Here is a 9,360-nt window from a genome sequence, read left to right as displayed (position 1 = left end):
ATATATATATATATATATACATATATATATGTATATAATAATTTTTAAAAAAGAGAATGGAAAAGAAGAAAGGCAATGGGCCTGGGGCAGGGCACTCTTATCTGTCATGTTTCAGTGTAGTGTTTCATTACTTAAATATTCTTTAAACTCAGGGGCTTGACAACATGATAATCTTTGCTAATGCTGAGTGATGGATATGTAGATGTTTATTATACTATCCTCTGTATTTTTCTGTATTCAGATTACTTTTTCCAAAGTTAAAAAAATACACACAAATATATAGTAAGTAAAGGAACTACTCACGTTAATATTTGTGTTTTTCATATATCTGTAGTAAGTGTTTTCTTTAGAACTTTGTCTTGAATATTATCTTGATTTTGGTTTTGTATATGTGCTTCTGCCTAAACCTTATTGTCCAATTCCCACAGCCAACATTCTGAAATTTCTAGGTCAAGCCACTGGCCACTAACTGACCAGATAATTTTGTCACCATTGCCCACTTAACTCAAGTGAAAATATAGCTTTCTCACTACATTCTGATAATCTTTTCCAACACAGCCTGCAGTTTCTTTCTAAGGGCAATTACCTTCTCTTAAATAAAGTGGCATAAGAATTGTCAAACTAGGCCAGGCATGGTGGCTCATGTCTGTAATCCCAGCACTTTGGGAGGCCAAGGCGTGTGGATCACTTGAGGCGAGGAGTTTAAGACCATCCTGGCCAACATAGCAAAACTGCATTTTGACTAAAAATACAAAAACTAGCCAGGCATGGTGGCGTATGCCTGTAATCCCAGCTACTTGGGAGGCTGAGGCACAAAAATCACTTGTACCCAGGAGGCAGAGAGGCTGAGGCACAAAAATCGCTTGTACTCAGGAGGCAGAGGCTACAGTGAGCTGAGATTGTGACACTGTATCCATCATGGGTGACAGAGTGAGACTCTGTCTCAAAGAAAAAAAAAAAGAGGTGTCAAACTAATCGCCAATATTCTCTCTCCAATGTATTTTAATAATCCCAAAAACAGGGCAAGTTGTAAAATAAATTCTCTCTCACATATACAAACATACATTTGTATATAATAAAGTGACTTATAAAATTATAAAGTAAAACTTAACAATGACTAACTCTGTAGAATTTTTATTTCTTTTTTATTATCTCTACTGTATTTTCTACAATGGACATGTATTTTATAATTTTTAGTAAGAAATTTTATAATAAATAATAAGAGCCATTACAAAAAAAATCGTCAAAGACAAGAGAAAGTGAAGGGGAGCACTAAATGTCATATGATATTATAGATGGGATCTTAGGGTAGCAAAAGGACATTAGAGAAAAACTGAGAAATCTGAATAAAGTATGGATTTTAGTTAATAATAAATTACCCTTGGTTCAACAATTCAGAACAAAGTACCATATTTATGTAAGATGTTGTCACTAAATTTGCTACAATTTGTTACATCACTAAAAGTGAACTAATACACATTTCCACCAACATTATGTAAAAATTAGTTTCTCTGCATCCTCACCAACACTTGGTATAACCAGTTTTTTCAATGTTACCATTCTAACAGCTGCCTAATGTCATCTCATTGTGGTTTTAATTTGCAATTTCTTAAAAAGTATTGGTGTCAAACATTTTTGCATGTTCTCTGTGACATTTGTATAACTGCTTTGCTTAATATGGGTTCAAACATTTTTTGATTAGGTTAATTATCTTTTACAGCTTGAGAAGTTCTATATATATACTAGATACAATTCCTTTATCAGATATATACAAATATTTTCATCTATTCTGTGACTTGCCTTTTTAATTTTTAATCATGTCTTTGAGAGATTTAAAAAAATTTGATGAAGTCCAATTATTCAATTTGTTCTTTCATGGACCATTCTTTTGCTGTCATAGCTAAATAATTTAGCCAAACAAAATGAATGAATGCATAGTTGAAGGAATAATCTAATCATGCTTTCAACACTGCCAATGTATTATGTTTATCTTAGGCATGAACTTTAGATATCCCATTCTTATACCTTATTCATCCCCAAACTCCATACTTTCTAAGTAGTCTTCTTAAATTTAATTTATTATGGCAAAATAGGATAACTAAAAATAGTCATATTATCTGTGCCAAGAAAGAAAGGACCATATGTTTCAAATCATGAGCCTTAGCTTCAAAGAAAGAACATCAGGAAGTTAAATATTCTTTCAGAAATCCTTCCAAACCTTGGGTATACACTACTATTTTTTCTTCATAGTATCTGCCATCTTCACCACATGCCTTTAACTAGGTTGAGGTGGGGAATACATGTACTTTAGGACAAATAATAATTCTTTTAAAATATTACTACTCTCTGTTTCTCATAGTTAATAACACTTTGCAGTTTTAAAAAAATTTGACAAATGTAGCTAATTAAAAAAGGAAAACCAGACACCAATTAACCCTGCCAGTATTATGCAGTTAATGAAGAATCACTATCTGGTTTTTGTAGCGTAGAGAATAATAGATACGAGATGTACTATGTGAAGATTAATCTAATAGTCTGTGTGTATTAGATAAGTCAATATTTGTGGGAGTAAGAATCAGTTTATAGATGTCTGCTAAGAAGTAATTTTGCAACGATACCAGAATGTCCTGATATGTAAAGGCATATTAAATTTGAATGAATAAATGCTTGGTTGAATGTGAAAAATGAGGTAGAGAATTCTTAGAGCAAAGTAAATAAGAGAATAGGTCATAGGCAAAATCAGAAACTGCTAATAGACATCACTATGCAACATTCCCCCGATCTTATCCCAAATTATTCTGCCTTTTGCTTCTACTCCACTCAAACCCACGGAGTCTAACAAAGAGAATTATGTGCTGAACCACGTTATGAACTTTTAATTTCTGAAGACATTTACTTGGGATGCTCCCTACACATTGAAATACACAGAACTTCTAGATTCCACTGTATCATTCATTCTTAGGGTAACATAAACAAGTATTTCTTAAGCCACTACTTGACGAGATTGTACTAGGTTTTATGGCTGGCAGTAAACAATTCTAGTAGAGTTTAGCAAGTGATACAGTGCGTATTGCTGTTAAGTGTGGAAGGACCAATGAGGCTGGGGACAAATAAGAAAAACAACAAGAACTTGATTCCATAAAAACAAGTTAGATTTTATTTTTCATGATGCAGTTTTTCCAAAGTTGTCTAATAAAAATCACCAGGAATATTTGAGTTTTGATATTGGGAAATGATTCTGGTAGATATACAGAAAAAAATTGAGGTGAGTTTACCCTATCCACAGATGGAATATTTGCAAGAAGTAATTTAGGTATTTAAAGTTGTAGGATTGGAGATAAAGGGGGAAAATTTACAGTACATATTTGAGGGGTAGTATAAATGGCACCTACTCATTGAGGTTTTCATTGATCATTTTTAGGTAAAAATAATCTTTCTATTGCTTATGTACTTGCATGTCTGTATGTGTGTATAGGTACATTTGTGAGTATATATGGGTGAATGTGTATACATATGCATGTCTATATTAGTTTGTAAGCTCTTTATTAAGGCAAGATATGTTCAACCAGAAATTAAGTGCTTTATAAGTTGTTGCTCAACTACTACTTACTGAATATTTGAATAAACTTAACCTACATTATTTTAAGGCTATTAAAAGAAAACTTTGGTTGAGGATAGAGCTGTGTAATAGGCTGGAATTCAGCTTCAGGGTTCTGACTGACTCATTAAGAGTTTTTTTTTTTTCTTTTTAAACTATTTTTACTATTTTTTCCCCAAGTGTAAAGTGAAAATAATAATGGTTACCTGACTCAAAGGGGTATTGTGAGGACTAGCTTGTTGACGGTTTTAAACTATTTTGAAGATGGAATGTACTATAAATAATCTAAGGAAAAAAACGCAATGGAATAAAACACTTGAATCAAAGCTTTATGAAAGTTTGTATGTCTTTTAGGCTGGCAATCTTCTACAAATAAATAATTCTATGGGAAATTACACAACGTTCTTTATTTTCTTGCCTCTTTTCTACTTTCTTATGTAGCTAATATCTGCCTAGTGACTCAGTTCAACAGAAAAGTTCTAGTAATGCCACATGTTGTAAATAGATGGTACACATAAAGAAATTTAATGAAGATTATAAAGTGGTTGCTAGTCACACTGCAAACATTAGTCTTTTCAAAGACAGCACTATATTCAGAAATTACCAGAACTATTTTTAAATTAGCCTTATCATTATAAATTCTGGATATAGTTGTAGAGAGCTTGAAGCAAAGCTCACTTTTGTGTAGAAATAACTGTTAATTTTTCTGAAACATTAATATCAGAGCTAGATAGGAAGTTCATTTTTCAAAACAATTGTTATTTTTCCAAATGATAAATGAGACATTCAAAACTCTGAAAAGATATTATTTCGCTTAGTCATTCTTATTGAGAATATTTACACAATTATGCATTTACATACCCTATTTTGTAAACTCAAATCCATACACATATAGCTTAAAACAGAACAAAAAAGCTGCATGCCAAAAAATTTGTGAGAAAAAACTGTTTAAAAATGAAACCAAGTGACCAGTTTTACATGTTCTTCAATTGGGTTGATACAAGATGTACTATGTGGAGATGAATCTAATAGTCTGTGTGCATTAGATAAGTCAATATTTGTGGGAATAAGAATCAGTTGATAGATGTCTGCTCAGAAGTAACTTTGCAATAATACCAGAATGTCCTGATATTCACCATTCTATATTCTATAATTTAGAATATTGGCTCATGAATCTAACATTTCAATCCGTATTTAAAAACAAACAAACACAAAGTTTTTTTAAAATATCAAATTTCTTTGTAGAAATAAGCACTGCTTACCGTCATCTCACTAGTTGTTGCCACAAGAAACATATCATATATTATTAGGTTTTCAACTTGAATTATAAAGTCAAAAGTGGCATATTTATTTATTTCTCAAGTATATTATTGTACATCATTAAAATATCAGAGCAGAAAATGCTACAGTCATTATTATTTTTAACATTTAGTAAAATATTTTAATCTCAAATCTGTATTAATATTGTTCATTGAAAGTACCTTCTGATTTTAGAGATCAATGATTCAATAGATATAAGATCAATGGGTTCATCAAATAGTAAATAGCTAGAAATTCAGTACACATGGGGGTGAGTATATTATAATGCTCTGACTATACACCTCAAATCCAGTAATTTAGTTTAGGAAGATAAACAGATGTGAACATATTAACAAATAATTAAATGATAAACAGAATTTTGGTGACTAGCAAAAAATGTGTGATGTAGAAAAACTAAAAATTAACTTTGTAGAGAAAATAGGCTGACAATAATGTGGATGGGCAAAAGGAAGAGAATGGGCATTTCAGTAAAGATTGAAAGACAATTTAAAAGGCAGATAGTTTTAAAATTCATATATTATTAAATGGAACGGAGTCAGGACAGACAAAAACAAATAAAATTTTCATGATATATTTGTTAGTTATATTAGATATATTTAATACATTCTGACAAATGTGTTGAATAGGATATAAGGCTGTTGAGCATTTGTCTGTGTGTTTAATCATCACAGCCCCAAGAACAGTTGCTTTCCTAGAGTAGGAGCCCAAAAAGATTTGCTGAGACAACAAATAAATAAGAGATGACTTTGTAACTGGAAGTGGTAAGCTGTATGGATCAATCGCAGCTCCTTGAGCAGTAGAGTGGCAGGATGAAATGTATTTGGAAAGCGTATTTTGGCAATGGTTATGTGAGATGACACTAGAGGAATCATTACATGACATTGTTGGTGGAACTATTTCTTTATTTTTTTTATTATACTTTAAGTTCTGGGATACATGTGCAAAACGTGCAGGTTTGTTATGCAGGAATACACATGCCATGTTGGTTTGCTGCACCCGTCAACCCCTCATCTACATTAGGTATTTCTCCTAATGCTATCCCTCCCCTAACCCCCACTCCCAACAGGCCCCTGTGTGATGTTCCCCTCCCTGTGTCTGGGTGTTCTCATTGTTCAACTCCCGCTTATAATGAGAACATGCTGTGTTTGATTTTCTGTTCCTGCATTAGTTTCCTGAGAATGATTGTTTCCAGCTTCATCCATGTCCCTGCAAAATATATGAACTCTTCCTTTTTATGGCTGTATGGTATTCCATGGTGTATGTGTCACATTTTCTCTATCCAGTCTATCATTGATGGGCATTTGAGTTCCAAGTCTTTACTATTGTGAATATTGCTGCAATAAACATACGTGTGCATGTGTTTTTATAGCAGAATGATTTATAATCCTTTGGGTATATACCCAGTAATGGGATTGCTGGGTCAAATGGTACTTCTAGTTCTAGAACCTTGAACCATTTATATTGGAGGTTATTGCTTGTGCTTGATTTGGCCATGGTTTGAACATCTTATCATGTATGGGTTCAAACAGAAAAAGAAAATTCAACATTACAAATATTACCAATTAACTCAATCTGACGTTTATGCCTTATGATATCTTGCTGAGCTATCATAGCATTTGCATTATACATAAGCAGTGAAGCAAGAAGGAAAAGGCTTTGTATTCACTACATTTGGCAGCAAAGTTGTATAAAACAAATTTGTTCTACATTTATATTAAAGTTGATGTCTGTGTGCCTCTGCCTGTAGAAAATGAAGAGCCAAAAAAGAAAGTGTTTTTTCTTAAAATTGAGCCCTAAAACAAATATAAAACTAAATAACAATGACAAAAATAAAAGCATGAATAATTTGTGTAATTATTTGTTTAGTGATGATTAAAAGGTAAGGTAATAATTAATTTCTTTATTCTTACGTTTTAGCTTCGTCTCAATTCTCTGGTACCAAATAGATGCAGAGTTCTTAAAATCTACATGTCCCAATTTCACTATCATTATTATTAATAAAATATGTGGACATTCTTATAACTACATTATCAATAATTTGTTTATGGATAGCAATTTTTTCACTAACATTTGTATAAGGCTCTAATTTCATGTACATTATTTTGGTTAGCCTCAATAAGCAAGTTGTTTGGATGGGGCATGTGTTACTGTATTTTATAGATGAAAAATCTAATAATCAGAAAAATAATAATTCCATATTGTCCCATAATTGCAGAACTATAGTCTTTTAACTCATTTATTTTACTCTATGACACTGCTGTTTCTCATACTGCTTTTCTTTCACTGGGGACTTCTTTTTTACCTTTAATCTCTTGCCAAAATTAAAATTTATCTCTGAAATACTACACATGCCCAAATTCATTATTGATCTAATTGAGAACAAAGCATTTTGTGTAAGCTTAAATATATGAAATTCTACTTTATGTACAACTTGGGAACAAAAGAACCGTATTAGATAACTTAATGATTTCTCTGCAAAAACACATGCACTACAATATAACGTGATTATGTTCCTCATAGTCATGACAGTGAAATGTAGAAGCGAAGAAGATTCTCTGGACAATTTTTAAAAGTTTTTATGAAGCCATATTTTTAACCTGCTTATATCTTTAAGCCTCGGCATAAGTAATTCTGTGCAGTCCTAACTAGTAACAAATTCAGATAATTAAAATTCAATAAATATTTTGCTACTGTACAAGGAACTTCTTTTCTTCTATCTTCATCTATTTGAGTAGTCAGTGTTAAAGTATTCAATATTAGCTCACTAACACTAATTAGCTCACTAATTAAATAAAGATATAATTCACTAAAGAATTTATATTATTATTTCTTACAGTATTAATTACCACACAAATGATGGAGAAAAATGACAAAAACTAGCTCCTACCTAAAAACCTTGCCTCCCCTCACAGAACAGAAATAAAATAAATCTTGAGCAAAAGTACTAAATTATCCTACAAAGTCATGTCAGAGATAGAAGGAAATCATTCCGAAACAATTACTTTAGCAAGAATGACTAAAACCTCATTAAAGCAATTAACATAATTAAGAAAAAGTGTACTTGTTAATATGGCTCCTTGACTTCAGAAATATTAAGAAAGCAAATTTTGGATGTGCTTATTCAAGCACCATGATACTTGGTTGTTTGGTCTTCATAAGGACAAAATCCCATATTTTGGATTTGAATGAATAAGGTTGTCTTCGTAGAATGGTGCTTTCACACATTCAAAGCACAGAGTGACTTTCCTTTTTCTGATTCTATGCTTACCAAACACATTTCTGATTGTAATTTGACTATTAGTCTAGCATAAGTACAGATAGCATTTTAGTTATATTTGAGTATAGCTTGCCAAAGAAGAGAAAATATGCTGATCTACCTTTGAGCTCAGGCTTTAAACATCTGTCTCTCGGGATTTGGTTAATATGAGCCTTTTCCCGTGATACAAATCTATTCTTAGCATGTTGATACATCCAGTTCTTGTGCTTGCCAAGGCTTATGAACTGCCTGCAGGCAGCTGCAGTAAACGTGAACACTCAAAAATAATGAGGACAAATGAGGCATCTTGTAGAGAGCCAACGCCTTTCTAGCAACTCATGTGCCCAAGGCAACTTTCATTTTAACTTTAGAATTGAGCATTTACTATGTATTCAGAATCATGCTAATTGTTTCAGAGAATTCAGAGTTAGAAAGCTTAGGCTTTTTTCAAAGGAACCTAAAATCTCACTTTTGAAAAAATTTTATACTTGTCCTATGAAAGGCAGTGATTGAGAAGTCTAAATACGAAAGACAACATAGGGTTAAGATTAGAATATCATCATAAGAGAAAAATTATCCCAATTCTTTTATTTTATATTAACAGGTGAAAGAAAACTATTGCTTTTCTATTTCTATACAGTGACTAGTGTTATCACCTTAAGTCATATTTCTCAACTCCTCTGTTAAATACACTTTAATGGCTTCTTATTGCACTTAGAATTATATGTGATATATTCAACGTGAATTTGTATCAGTCTTGTGCCAAACTGCGCAGGCTCACCTGAGCCTGCTCTACCCCTTTTCAACTACCCTCCATGACAATGGCCTTTTTTCTTTCTGGGCTCTGTAGTTTCTGTATAAATAGACTGTTGGAGACATGGGCTCAGGTTTATTATGGAGCTCTAAAGTGAAGGAGGAAGCAAGAATAAGCAAAAGGAAAAACAGAATACAAATTCAGTCCAAGAACAACCTCAGTTGGTACCACAGGGTACTCTAGGGCTTGGATGACCTTTCAAAGTCATTGCAAATTGAGGCAAAAGGCACAAGCCTGTGCCTCCATCTTAAGACAGAATCTAGGTAGTTCCTCACAGCATCAGCTACTCTTTTTTTTTTCCCCCATTTATTTATTTTATTGCATTTTAGGTTTTGGGGTACATGTGAAGAACATGCAAAATTGTTGCATAGG

This window comes from Sapajus apella, unplaced genomic scaffold (genome assembly GCF_009761245.1).
Source record: "Sapajus apella isolate SASKATOON/1434 unplaced genomic scaffold, GSC_monkey_1.0 scaffold4, whole genome shotgun sequence".
NCBI lineage: Eukaryota > Metazoa > Chordata > Mammalia > Primates > Cebidae > Sapajus > Sapajus apella.
This window is presented reverse-complemented; position numbering follows the sequence as displayed.